The 15,204-nt window shown below is 39.2% G+C and overlaps 1 pseudogene; it reads right to left on the bottom strand.

Annotated features, from left to right (window-relative positions):
* Positions 1 to 8,784: 8,784 nt before the first annotated feature.
* LOC109381660 (ATPase family AAA domain-containing protein 1-like) overlaps positions 8,785 to 15,204 on the bottom strand; it is a 17,814-nt pseudogene continuing 11,394 nt past the window's right edge.

Genomic DNA, 15,204 nt, shown 5'->3' with positions numbered 1-15,204 from the left:
CCAGCAACTCACGGCAGCCCAGCTCCAGGTTGAGCTGTTGTTCACCATCTTAGCTGTAGAGGGCAGTGTCACTGGCCCTCATGTGGGATCTGAACTGGGGCCCCGCTGCTCAGAGCTGATGTCCCAAGCCAGCTCTTAACCAATGTGTCACTCAGCCAGCCCCGAGAATTAGCTTTTTTTATTGTAATGTAAGTTCCTGACATTAAGCTTTGATTGGGGAGGCATCCCTTTCAAAGACATCCATTTCAAATAATCACATTGACAGCAAGTTACACACAACTAGATAAAAAGCCAGGCCACCCACCCATGAAGTTCCCCGTTTTAGAAAGCTCTAGTTGCCTTAGGTAACTGACCATTTGAGTGACTGCTTGATTTTCCCTTCTCGCACTTTAATTCTCACACTTACATTGTAAGTTCACAAATAAAGAGTGAATCCATGAAACACTAGACACCCCATGCTCAACCCCAATAAAGGCAGAAACCCCAGGTTTGTGCGTTCTCTCCTTCTGTCTGTACCCATGACCTTGCTGTGTGGCCCTGGGCATGCTGTGTACCCTCCTCCAGGACCTGTGAGTAATAAGCTTTGTTTTTTCAAAGTTCCCTGATGGTTGTTGCTGAGGTCTATCTTGCAATCACAGTAAGAATCACAAGACCCAGTCCAGCTACAACACTGGCTGCTGTGGGGGAAGTGTCGGGGTGGGGTGGGGGGCTCACCACAAGCAGTACAGGACCAGATGAATGACCCTGCACATTTCTAGCCAATAGCATCACTATCGATAGGCTGAGACCTACCCAAAACAACCTCTATCTGAAGGATCTCCCCAACTTTTCCAACTGCCTCCTTTTCCCCCCCTCAATAAATCCTTTTTACATCTAATCATGTGTTGCATATGCTTCTCAGAAAACCCAAACTAATACAACTCAAACACATAATCAGATTGCCATTTTGGAAGGATCACTCTGGATGCTGCATGAGAATTGATTGGAGGAGTGTCAAGATGGATCTGGGTAGACCAGGTAGGAGATCATCTCAATAAGCCAGGCAAGGGCCAGCCGAGTTGGTTAAGAGCTGGCTTGGAATGCCAGCTCTGTGCAGCAGAGCCCCAGCTCAGATCCCACATGAGGGCCAGTGACACTGCCCTCTACAGCTAAGATGGTGAACAACAGCTCAACCTGGAGCTGGGCTGCGGTGAGTCGCTGGTGACGGCGTAGGTTGCAGCCCCTGCTGCAGTGGGCTGCTATAAGCAACCGTGTGTGGCTGGCAGCCAGCGTGAGCGGCCAGCAGCCAGTGTGAGCTGCCAAGAGCTGCTGTGAGCGGCCGTCCAGAGGCCAGCAACCGATCTGCCTCACCCGGGAAGAGCTCAATGACAATACCAACATGGGCCAGTGAGGCGACATCCTCCACAACTAGACTGAAGGATCAAAGAACAGCAACTTGTCTGCTTCCCTTCCCCAATTCCCCAACACTGTTCCCCCTCCCAATTCCACAATAAAATCTTTAAAAAAAATAAAAATAAAAATAAGCCAGGCAAAAGTTAGTGGTTTCTTATTGCAGGGTGATATCAGCCCACATTCACATAAAGCATGACAGATACCAGAATAAGTGAAGGATTTCAAGTTTCAGATCCCACTTGCCTATTTCTGGAGATGGGCTCTTCCCATTCTGAAAGTATCTCAAGATCTAAAAGAAGGAGAAGTATATTTGGAGGGCTTCTGTACCTGTAGCTAAACCAACTTGGTGAAAACAGGCACTGACTCCATGGAACTTTGAATGGCTTCCTTCAGCTAGTTTTAAAATATTCTGCGATTCAGATCCCAGTCAAGTTTTTAGCATTGTGAGATTTTTCAATGATAGAGATTATAGCATTGTTATTTGTGCTGCTATAATCAGAGAGGGGTCAGCATTTTCACCACTAACATTATATTCCCAGAGCCATAAAATTTACAACTTGCTGAAACATGGCATGCAAATTCAACCACAAAAAATTTCTAAATTTCCCACAAGGACTCCATCACTGAGTTCTTAAAAAGCAAAAATGGAAGTATAAGTAAAAGTTAGTTTAAAATTCACTTAACTTAAAATGGTGACTTCTATTAGACAGTCAAACTTGGTGAATGAAAAAAATCTTCATGTCAAGAAGCAAGGATTTTCTATGGGTATTAATTACCTCAGAGAGTCACTAAAAAACGTACATTTGTTGGACTTCTAGAAAACCCAATTGCTGCTCAATTTGGTGTTTCCTATAAGATTATGAAAAAGAATTTTTATACAGGACTTTATTTCTTTTTTTTAGGGGGAAAAATCCATTTGAAAAGCCATCATCATCTCTGATTCTTAAAAATAATGGAGGTGCTGAATTTAATCTTGAAAAACGATGGGAAATGAGGGCCAAAATCTTGACACCCAAAGTCCCATACAAATACCGAGTTATTTCTTATTCCCATCAGAAAGTGGACTAAAGAAGAGAAACTGAGTCTGCTATTTCATTCTCCTTTCACATTCATGCGGAGACAGCATCTTAACTGATAGTGCTGTATTTGAATGAGCAGTAAATATATTTTAAAGCTCATTTTTCCCATAGGTGGGGACTCACTTGACAACATTTCAGTGATGCCTTGGTGACACAGCAAGGGAAACCTCCCAGACTGAGCACTGGAGCCAAGGACTCAAGGAAGTTGGAGGGTGGAGTGGGGATTCCACTTATAGGTAGAATGGGCGTTTGTCATTTCCTCAAATTCCTCGAGACCACCCACAGGCATGAAGGATGAAGAGCAAAGCTTGAGGAATAGAGCCTGTCTTCAAAGAGTGCTTCCTGGGAGATTTAAGGGACAATAAGAAAATAATTTGTTGGCTTGTAAGTCAGCTGACATGGCTTTTGATCATTCAGATGGGACAGTTCTGCCTGGAAGGGATCAATCTTTTTTTTGTTGTTCCAAAGCCTAACACAAACAGATACGAATCAAAGGAGGTGTTCTTTCAATAAAGGAAATTCCAGAAAGGATGCCTAGGCTTAATTAAACTATAACCCTTTGTTTCAAGGGCTCTTCTTGCCCTTGCAAAAGGAAATGCGCTCTCCAAAGAAGCATGTGCTGGGACGGGTGAGCCAGAATTCTTCAACAAGTAAGGATCTGTCTACATTGGGGCAACATCTTGGGGAAGCCTTGAAGGGAATCGTGCCTGGAGTCCCGTCTGACTTAACTCATCATCACAGTCCTTCATCACAACATAATGAGTGTTATTACTTCCTCATGTGGCCTGTGGGCTTTGTTAATTAAAGAATGGAAAGGTAAGGAGTTCCAACGGTTTGCTTTTAATCAAAAGATGTGTTTTCCATCTTCAAGTTGCTGGGCAGCAAGTAAAGTATTTCGTCTGCCTTCCAATACCCAAAAGAGTCCAGCGAAAAAATTCAGCTGTTGGTTTGAGATTGTGTAGACAACACAGCAGATGACTGATGGTCTTTTTCTCTTCTTTCTACATTTAAAATCAATCGCATTGGCCAGACTGCCGCCTATACATAATAGCAGTTGATGAAATATAAAAGGTTATCCTATATCATCTCATCAATATATATAAAATTTTCTTAAAGAAAAAGGTCCATATCTTAAATTTTTGTGGGTATCTGATACAGTGCTAGGTCATCAGGTAGTATTCAACACCAGCTAACTGGAACTAACATATAGTGAGCGCCTATGAGGCCATTCTCTTCACCTTTTGGTACCTTAGTTTTCTCATAATACGGAAAATGCCATATCAGTTAGGATGCCTTTATCTACAAGTAATAGAACCCCACCCACAAAGAGGATTACACAATGAGAATGTTTATAATCATGCCCAGAAGTCCAAAGATAGAAGGCACTTCAGTGTGTCTGCTTTGCCCTCAAGCTAGCAGCTCTTATGATCACAAGATAGCTCCCAGATTTTCACGCATCCTGTGCAGACAAACCATGTATAGCAACAGAGGAAGCCCTGTCTCCTTCTGAGATCTCTTTAAAAGAATAAAGAAATCTTCCTCAGAATCTTCCCAGCAGCCTTCTCATCACCTTTTGTTGACTAGAATTTTATCTGTCGTTTATGGCTAGACAATCCCTCTCAAGAATAACGGGAAAACAATGACCTATCAGGATTGCCCCTGCTGCTAAGGGACAGGGAACATGTGAAGGACCTAAGTCACATGAGGGAGGTAAACACTCAAAAAAAAACTGAAGCTCTATCAGCAAGAAAAAAAAGAGAGAAATAGTTGTTACATGGGCAACGAACAACGTCTGTTATAAATGGGAATAAGTTTATCTTTCCCACAGAACTGATGCGAGAATAATATTTGAAAGTCCCTAGAAAGTGTCTGGCCTAAAAAAGGCATTTCATGAATATTATTCTTCGTTCCATTTTCCTTTGATTTCTCTCTTTTCCTCCAGTTACAGCCTGGGCTTATTTCTCTCTCCTCCATTTATTGGTTTAAGGGATTAAAATGACAGTATGTTAACCAGCAGCCTGGAAAAAGTCCCATGGTGCTCACCCCACCCCTGTGCTGACACACTGTAAGTTACCCCCAAAAGCCAGTAGGCTAATGTCCAGCTGCCCTGTGTACATTCCAACTGAAGGACATTTAAATAGCATAGCACTAATTAGCAGCAGCCTGATCCTCTTGAGCGTCCTTTCACTGCTATTCGATTATTCATCCTGAACAGTTGATTTGGGTGGAGGTTTTGGAAACTGGAGCTTTTCTGTGTTTAGTCATCATCATAATTTACAGTTAATATTTTGTAGGTTTGTTGTACAATTAAAATGACTAACACATGCAGTTAGCTCAGAGTTTCAAATTTGGGCCCTGAAATTCATATGCCCACACATAATGTTACGGAGAGAATGGCATAGTTAACAATGTGACTATAATGACTTAAAAAACGAAATAAACCAAACTACAGCAAAGTAGAGATTCTCATTATTTCTTTTTGCCTGGTGGACTTCTGTGAACTGACTTCATAGGTTTGGGGAGGTTGGTTGAACTGACATAATAATAATGTAATAGTTACCTTTATTCAAAGCTTGCCAGAAGCCAAGCACTCTTCTATGTGCTTTACATTTATTAATTAAATTTCTTTTAAATGAATTTATTTAATTAAAATGAAGAAACTGAGATACCATGATTAAGTAACTTACTCAAGAACACAAGTGTTAAAGCCAGAATCCAAACCCAGGTAGTCTTATGCCAAAGCCTACCGTTTTAACTATGTGCTAATGAAAACCTTAGAAAGCTTGATTTAGGTTAGTTAATACTTATGACATAAAGTAACTAACTGATGAAAATCTAACAAAGGTACATCCAATCTTTCTTTCCCTCCTCCACTCACCACACCAGGAAAAATATTTAGTCTCTTTCACCCCTGTCGTAACGGGCTCTTCCCGTTCTCCCTTCTCTTTCCTTGACTCCAGTTCAATTCACCTGTTTAAAAATGCAAACATCCTCCCACCAAGTACTGCCCCACTTTCACCCAATAGCTCCTGCTCAAAGCTTACTGAACATCTATTCTACCCTTTGGTCTGACCATCCTCTCTTAGCAGGCACACTGGAGGCGTGAAGCTTCTGAGGTGATTCCTGGGTCAGATGTATTACAGGAGGCCACCTTTGAAGAGACAGCTAGAAAGACATACACATCCTACCCTTGCTGAACTAGAAACGAGCAGAGTTAATGTTTGGCTGTGTGAACTTGAGGAAGCTAGGAACGTGGCATGGGATGGAGGTCTTAGATTCTGTTCCCTTCTCCACCCACACCCTAATGTCCCAGTATTATTACTGGCATTTTTTTCTAACCTAGAATGTTTTCCTGCCTCCTCCCTATCCATGCCCTTCCTTTACTTCCAAACTGTGCACAATATTTAATTTCTCCAGGAAAATTAAAAAGGTGAACCTAAATATTGTACTACCTTAAGGAGTAAGGAAGAATCAGAACTTCATGAGCCCCTTTGGAGGCTCATACCACCCTGAGTCACTGATGTGTACAATTACAGGCATTCACAAGTACCAAAATCATTAAAATGAGCCACCTTATTACCCAAACTCACTCCATCAACACCATGTTACTGCATCATGTTTTACTCACTTAACTAAAGCAAACAATGCTCCAAACAGTTCTGGATGTGGCAATAATTTTTTTAAATCATCTCAATACTATGTGAAAGAATGACCTTTTATGTACTTAAAAGACACTACCAAACTATGGCTATAGACAAACGGGTTTATAGTTGCTGGGTAGCACTAAGTTGCTCTGCAGAAGAAAGGCTGGTTGTGGTACAGGGAGAGGGTGTAAGGGAAACTAGAACAGAAAAACCAGATAATGTGATGAGAAAGAGCAGAGATAAACCCCTATTTGACTTCAGAGTTGGAGAGACTGAAAAAGAGGAAGATCTAAAGGGACTTTTTGAAGTGAAATAATATTGGAGTGAAATACTAATTTGGAGTAAAACAACATTGAACTGTGCAATGTCAATTACCCTCATGCCTTACAAAATATTCAGTAAAATTAACATTGTTGGCTTTTGCTTTGATGGTAGGAAATTGTTTAAGATGATTGCAAATAAATGTCAATGCTGCTTTCAAGTCAGAAAAGAAATACATCTCAGGGACAGTTGATTTACTGGTTACATGTGTAATAATAAAAATAACAATTTTCATCTCTTTGAAGATTAATCTTCCATTCCTTACTTGATATTCCTTTCCTTTTATTTATCTTCTATTTCTACTACACCTTTATTTTTTCTTTTAACAACAATCACACTTACAATTTACTTATTTACGTGCACCATTTTCCTCCCCACACACGTACATATGCATGCGTACACACCCACACCCAAACATGATTGAGAGCATCTTGAGGATAATAAAAGGTTGAGGACAATCTTGAGGATTGTCTTATTAATTTTGGTGTTCAGAGTATCCAATATCTTGCCTGGAACAGAGTAAATATTCAAAGTATACTTACTCAAAAATATACAAGCAAAACAAAAAAAACAAAAAAACAGAATTTGAATAAAGCTTTTAACTCTATACAAAGAACATTCACAACCAGGTGGGTGATCTAGAATATGCTTTTGTTACTAATGTTGAACATAATTATCTGCATTTGTATGATCGTCCCATTTAACCATTTTGGGGCAAGAAAAGCACCTCTTTCATTCACAATGTTTTTCTAGCTTACGAACATAACAATCAGTCTGAAAAATCTTGCAGACATATTCTTTGTGAAATTGTCTATAATGCGATCTAACTTTTTGGTACAAGACAGTGCAGACACACCCTAAATATGACTATAAATATGTTTGACCCTCAAGATCAGGAGATATTATATATTTTGCTAAAGCATCAATGAAACAGATTTCAAACCCAAACAGAATTATGTGGGAGTAACTGTCACCCTGTATATATTCTCAGTCCTATTGTGTCCTATTGTGCTAGAGCACACCACCACCAACACCACCACCACCAGCCCCAGATTTAGCAGGGTACATGGCTTCTCGTTAGATACTATAGTTCCTGCTTCCCTTGCAGCTAAATGTGGCCTTTTGACCATATTATCACTAGCAAAATATTATCAGAAGGTATGTATGCAATTTCTGGGTCATTTTCCTATAAGGAAAATGCTTAACCCCACTTCCTGTGTCTCCCTTCCTTCTGACTAGAATTGGATGATGTGCAGCAGAGAAGCAAGATTCTAAAATGAGGACAAGGGAAACATCTCAGAGCAGAGATTTTATCCTATTTTGTGCTGTGGACCTCTTAGGTGGTCCAGTAAAACCTACAGAGCCCTTCTTAGAATAATGTTTATAAATCCATAAAATAAAATATATAACATTATAAAGGAAAGTATATTAAAATATACTTCTTGAAATTATGTTTAAAAGTTTTACTATATAAGTATGTATTTATTAACCCATTAAATGGCAAGCTCTAGAGGCAGGTTTACTGTTAGTAGTGATGTAGTGTGACATTTTAAGATCTTTATAACAAATGAATATGATATAAAATTCTCTGTAATTTCTATCGATGGCAAAGTCATAGGTGCTGCTAATATCACTGTTGGTTATTACCTACATTCAAAAGTGAAGAAAAATACTAAATCTTACTTAGAGGTGAGTGAAAATAAAGATTTAACATATTCTATCTCAGTTCAACAGGTTCCCTAAATTCTACCCAGAGCCTCCCAAGGTCCATGGATCTAAAGTTAAGAACTTGCTCTGGGGAATGATGGAGAAGAAGATAAAGGATAACCTCATGGAGCAAATCCACCTATTTACCATGGATTTCCAACTTCCCTCTTGACTATTACATAAGAGAAAAATTAATTTCTATTTTATAATATTAAAGTTGCTGTATGTTAGAGCCTCTCTGTCATAGCAGCTTAGTCTGCATTCTAATGTAGTGGAATAGGATAGTCCATCAGAAAACTGTCCATTGCTGAGGCCAGATATCTTGAAGTCTATGAAATTCAGTTTTCTGCTGCTGGGGAAGAAAAGAAACCGGCGGTGGGGGGGGGGGGAAGACAGCGAAGAAGAGGTACCCAGAGCAGCAGCTCTCCTCACTGAGTTAGATACCAATGCTTAGTCACTCAGACATTCTTACTGTGACTATTCTTTAGTCAATACTAACAGTTTCCTGGGATCTCTGAAAAATGCAGCCTCAGTCATTTCGATTCAGAGAAATTTGGATGCCTCCTGTGTTTGATGTGGCTGGAACTACATCAAACAACAGTGATAAAGAATGCTTCTGAAGGATTTAGTCTAACTGGCTCTTAGTATTTCTGAAAGAAAAAAAGGAAAGCTTCCTCCAGCCATGATTGTGATTACTCACAAATTTTCCATTTACTATACAAATTTTAATCTCAGCCCATTATATGAAGCCAAATTAAGGCAGGAAACAGTTGATCTGAATAATTTTGTGTCATTCTCCAGAAAGACCTTACACAAAAGAGATAAAGAAACAAGTTTTAGTTGTTATTAAAAGATCACCAGAAAACCAGGCATGATAGGATCCTGAAAATTTTTCGTACTTGGCAGAATGTCTACTCAAGTTTCAGAGGAACAACTGGTTTTGTGTAAAAAGGTTAGAAAGGATTAAAGTCAGAGGGGAAAACAACTGCAGTGCTTTGCAAACACCACATGCCATTCTAAGTCAAAGGAACACAAATAGGAAAGGTAGGATTTATTAATACAAAGAAACCTCCCCCTGAATTCAGACTTTTACTAAAAGACTATCAAAAGATCTGTCCTCTTTGTTTTAAGATAGATGCTGAAAACTGAGGGAGGAGACTTACAAAAACCATATTGATGATGATAATAATAACAACCTCATATGTTGATCAAGTTTGTATAAAGTTGGCATTATTTTCCTCAAATGTTTGAGAGAATTCACCAGTGAAGACATCTGGGCCTGAGATTTTCTTTATGGGGAGGTTTTTCATTTTGAATATAATTTCCTTAACAGATATATGGTTGAGAAATTTTCTATCTCTTTTCTGTCAGATTTATTAATTTTTATTTGTCAAAGATTTTGTTCACTTCATCTAAGTCATTTAATTTATTGGCATACATTGGCCATAATATTTTCCTATTATTTTAATGTCTCCAAGATACCTAATAATGCCCCTCTTTTACCCCTAACATTGGTAATTTGTGTTTCTCTCTTTTGTCTTGATCAGTGTCATTAAAAGTTTCTTATCAATTGTTTTAATGAACCAACTTTTGGCTTTGTTGACTCTCTTCATTTTTTTTATTTCATGGACTTCTGCTCCTTGTTATTTCCTTCTTTCTACTCTTTGTATTTAATCTGCTTTTTCTCTTAGTAGCTCCTTAAGGCAGAAGATGAGAGTATTGATTTTTAAAACTTCTTTATTTTCAAATGCCAGTCTTTAAAACTATAAATTTCTCTTTAAGCACTACTCTACTGCATTCCACAAATTCTAATATGTGTTTTTGTTATAATTCAGTTCAAAATATTTTCTCCTTTTCCTTGTAATTTCTTCTTTGAAGCATGTTGTTTAATTTCTAAATATTCAGGGATTTTCTTGATATCTTTTTGTTATTGTTTTCTAATGTGTTCCAAGAACATACTCTGTACAAGTTCTGTCTTTTGAATTCTACTGAGAATTCTCTTTATGATTCATTCAGCATGACTTCTATCTTGGTAAATATTCTAAGCATACTTGAAAAGAGTAACTATTCTGCAGTTGTTTGATGTAGTGTTATGCAAATGTGAATTAAGTTAATATGGTTGGTAGGGTGATTCAGACTTTCTACATTCTTTCCAATTATTTGTCTACTTATTCTATCAATTACCAAGAGAGCAGTGTATTAAAATCTCCAACTATGATTATGGCTCTATTTCTCCCATCTGCTTTTGCTTTCTATATTTTGAGGTCCATACACTTTTAAAATTATTGTCCTCTTGATGATTTTCCCTTTTATCATTATAAAATGTCTTTCTTTCATTTGGTAACATTCTTGACTTAAAGTTTGTTTCACCTGATATTAACATACTAGATACATTAGTTGTCTATCTTCAAGTTCACTGGTCCTCGCTTCTTCAGTGTTTAGTCTAATGTTAAGCCCATCTAATTAGTGTTTGATTCAGAACATTGTATTTTTCAGTTCTAGAATTTCTTTTTTTTTTTCAGAGTTTTCCATATCTCTTCTAAAATACCCAATGTTTTCACCTGACACATATATTCCCTGACACAGAGAAGGGTAGCATCGCGACACATCTCTTTCAGGTTACTTCCTGAAAATACGTCAGTTTCCTGTGCAACTTCTAGCAGGTCCACAAATCTATCCACATTTTCAGTTTTCAAGATGAGTTTCAGAATTGCTTCTCTTTGTTTTAAAGCAGCCTGGTTGATATGAAATCTTGTAGGTATTCTTCTCATTATAGCTGAATCAAGATCCTGAGAATGATTAGTAGCTCCCATCATGCTAACCTAGCAGCTGTGATCAGCATCCAATCCATCCCAGAGATTCAAACTGAGCTTTCGTCATGGCTATAGCTTCATGGTTACAACTTGAACAGTTTCATAGAAACAAAGTCTGTAGCTTTACGTCAAGGGAAAAAACAACAACAGCTAATGTCTGAGATTCCCCATACCACTTATCTGTCAGTGTTGAAGGCTGAAGGTTAATAAATTGACAGCCTGCTTCTTTGGCTGTAGCCTTGGAAATCAATGTTTTACCACAACCTGAAGGCCCACAGAGAACACCTTTTGGAGGCTGCAAAAGCCTAGAATTTTCAAACAAATGCTTCTTTTTGATAAGTAAGATGACTGTGTCTTTCAAATCTATAATGACATCATCTAAATTAGCTATGTCACTCCAACTAACATGCATGTTAAGAGGGTCTTCAAGATGAGCAGCAATACACATTTCATATTCTGAAAGCTTCATATTTTTCACACCAATTTGCTTCATTAATTTCTCCACCTGTTTCTAAGCTTCTACTTTTTGCTTGATTCAATTACATCTACCATCCATTTGATTGTAAAGTATGTTACTGGTGTATTTCAGTCTGCTAAGACTGACATGATTAAATACCAAAGATAGTGGTTTAAACAACAGAAATTTATTTTCTCTCAGTTCTAGAAGCTAGAATTCCAAAGTCAAGGTTCCAGCTGACACAATTTCTGTTGAGGACTCTTCCTGGCTTGCAGATGATCTCCTTTTCACTATGGCCTCACATGGCCTTTCCCCGATATGTGTTCGTGGGGAGACAGCAAGTTCTCTAGCATCTCTTCTTCTTCTTTTTTAAGATTTTATTGGGGAGTTGGGGAAGGGGAACAGTGTTGGGGAACTGGGGAAGGGGGACAGCCAAGTTGTTGTCCTTCAGTCTTAGTTGTGGAGGGCGCAGCCAGCTCAGCTCCAAGTCCAGTTACCATCTGTCAACCCATCGGCAGCTTGCAGCCACTGAGCTCAAGGTGCCATGTTCAATATTAGTTGCGGGTGGGCACAGCCCACCATCTCATGTAGGAGTCGAACCAGCAACCTTGTTAGGAGCACATGCTCTCACCAGCTGAGCCATCCTGTCACCTGTCGGCAGCTCAGCAGCAGCTCAGCTTGGGCGCAGCTCATTGGGCCATGTGGGAATCGAACCAGCGACCCTGTTGCTCAGAGCTCATGCTCTTAACCAACTGAGCCACTTGGCCGGTCCCGCTAGTGTCTCTTCTTATAAGGACACTAATCCTTCTGTATCAAGACTCAACCCTTATAACTTCATTTAATCTTAATTACTTCCTTAAAGACTCCATTTCCAAATTCAGCCACATGGAAGGTTAGGGACATATAAATTTGGGGGAAAGGTAGGGGGGCACACAAACATTTAATCCACAATAAAAAGTATTTGGATATTACACTGTTTGATTCTTAATGTAATTCCTTTCCCATTTTTTTTCTGTAATCTTTCTCTTTCTCTCTTTCATGCAAACATCCACACTCACATACCTATATACACTGTGTTTCATGGAAAATCTCTATCATTAAGATGACTGAAGTTTAAAAGCAGAGGTTAACCGCATTATAATATATGAAATGTCAAGATGTGGTTTGTGGCATATACTTTCATCTCAGGAAACACAGTTTTATGCTGTTTTAAAAATGACTTACGGTTCAATTACTATAAAACAGAATTTTGACAGAAAGCTTTTTGTTTTTGCCCTAAAATATACTATGGGTCAGTTCAGTCCAGGGGGAAAGAATTACTTCAATGTAATCATTCTGCTCCTGAAAAACATGATCTCACCGAATATTCCTGGAACATTGTCTCTAGTATCTATCACTATCACAAAGCGATATATGCACCCCCATGGTTATTGCAGCATTATTTACAATAGCCAAGACATGGAAACAACCTAAGTGTCCATCAATGGGTGCATGTATTTAAAAATATGATTTATATATAATTAAATGTCATTCAGCCGTAAAAAGAAGGAAATCCTGCCATTTGGAACAACATGGATGGACCTTGAGGGCATTATACCAAGTGAAATTAGTCAGACAGAGAAAGACAAATACTGTGGAATCAAAAAAGAAAAAAAAGAACTCATAGAATCAGAGAATAGATTGGCGGTTTCCAGAGATGGAGGGGTTGGGGTGTAGGATATGGGTGAAGGTGGTCAAAACGTACAAACTTCCAGTTAAAAGGTATGTTCTGGGGACATAATGTATAGCACGATGACTACAGTTAACAATACTCTGTCATGTATTTGAAAGTTGCTAAGAGAGTAGATCTTAAAAGATCTTATCACAAGAAAAAAAAACATTGTAACTATATGAGGTGATGGATATTAACTAAACTTATTGTGATAATAATTTCACAATAAAATATACACATATCAAATCATTATGTTGTACACCTTAAACGTATACAGTGTTATATGTCAACTACATCTCAATAAAACTGGGGGAATAAAAGGGTCCGAGGGTGAAGGTGAGCAGTGGGCCAAAGATCATGTAGGAGTCATGTGATCTGACACATTTTTATGGGATTCACTGTGGCTACTGTTTTGAGTTACACTGGAGGGAGCAAGGCTAGTTAGGAAGCTAGTGCAGTGATCCAGATAGAAGTTGATGGTGGCTTGCATCAGGGGAGTAGCAGGGAAGGTAATAAGAATTAGATCAGGACGGCTCTTGAAGGGAGAAACAACAGGGTTTGATGGCATATTGGAAATAAGGTGTGAAAGGAAGAAATGAGTCAAGGATGACACCAAGGAGTTTTGGACTGAGCAAAGAAAGGGAAGAATTCAATGGCCATTAACTGAACTGGGTAAGTCATTGTAACTGTTAACAATTAGTGAATATCCTGTTCCCGTCCAAAGGAAAAATAATTAATAGGCTAATTCTGAGTCATACAAACTGTTAGTGACTAAGTTTTTTCCTTCTGTTTCTTAACATTTATGGCATCTGTGATGTGCTAGGCATTGTGGTCAGTACTCAAAATCCAAGGATGTGGCGACTTGACCCAAGATATTTAAAGAAACAGAATGAAACCTCAATGGGGACTTGTAGGCATCGGAATAAAACGGCCTTTCACGAGGTTTGCTTTGAGGTAAGCAATCCTGCCCTAATTTTCTAAAACTAATTTAAAAATTACCTCTTACTAGCTGTGTGGTCTTGGGCACACTTAAATTTTCTGGACCATAGTTTTCTAATTAATCTATTAAGGATAATGGATATTCAGGAACTATTAATTTCTTCCCTCCCTGATACTTGTAAATTGTAAATGACCCCAAGTATAACATTCAGGGATAGCCCTGCCTTGTTTGTCAATGAGGGAAATGTTGGAAAATTCATTTTTAATCCCCAGATGAATCTGTGTGGGTGATTTGATTTTTGAATATTTCTGGGAGGTCTCTTTTGAGGTGGGAACTAAGTCCCTGCCCCCGACTTGGTCCCTGGCCAGGGTCCTGCTTAAAGGTTGTATATCAAGTTCACTGCAAAAGCAAAGGCTCCCAACATTTGTGGCCCTGAGAACCGTCCACAGCTCTGGCATTACATTCACATACAGAAACAACATCTGCTGCCAGATCTCCTGTGTCAAGATACAGCTATGAGCTGAAGGAGTGGGCTCACGGCAGGGGGCAGCAGGCATAGCCTTTCTTAAGTGCCAAGTGCCCACAAAAGCCAGAATGTGGAATCCAAGGTGTAGCCAGTTACCTGATTCCTCCTTTGCTCCCCGATCAGGAAGAGCACCCAGATCCTTATGAGCCTCAGAGGGCCAGTGTCTATTGCAGCCCACAAAACAGCTAGAATGGGTGGCACAGTCCACCTCCGAGCAGACTCAGAGACCCACCTGTAGCCCCTAAGTGAAAGCTGGATGAAGGGCATGGTGATCTGTTTAAATAACATGCTCTTCCCAGGGCCTAATAACAGTGGTTGCATCCAGAGAGAGGAGCTAGGAGCAGAGGGACAAATGTGGGATTCTTTCTTCCATTTAAACAGCATCGAGCATCTGTTCTGTGTCGGCAGCTGTTTTAGGTGCTGGAGACACTGTAGTGAACAACAATAAAAAATGCAAAAACCTCTGCCTTTGTGGAGCTTATTTTCTGTTGGGGGACATAGACAACAGATAACGTACACTTTTTTTTTTTTTTTTTTTTGCTGAGCCATCCTGCTTCCGGTCATACCGGGGCTTTTCTCTCATCTAATGGGAAAAGAGGCTAAATGGGGGGGGG

This window comes from Hipposideros armiger, unplaced genomic scaffold (genome assembly GCF_001890085.2).
Source record: "Hipposideros armiger isolate ML-2016 unplaced genomic scaffold, ASM189008v1 scaffold_51, whole genome shotgun sequence".
Taxonomy (NCBI): Eukaryota; Metazoa; Chordata; class Mammalia; order Chiroptera; family Hipposideridae; genus Hipposideros; species Hipposideros armiger.
The sequence above is the reverse complement of the archived record's forward strand: the minus strand, read 5'-3'. Positions and strand labels throughout refer to the sequence as shown.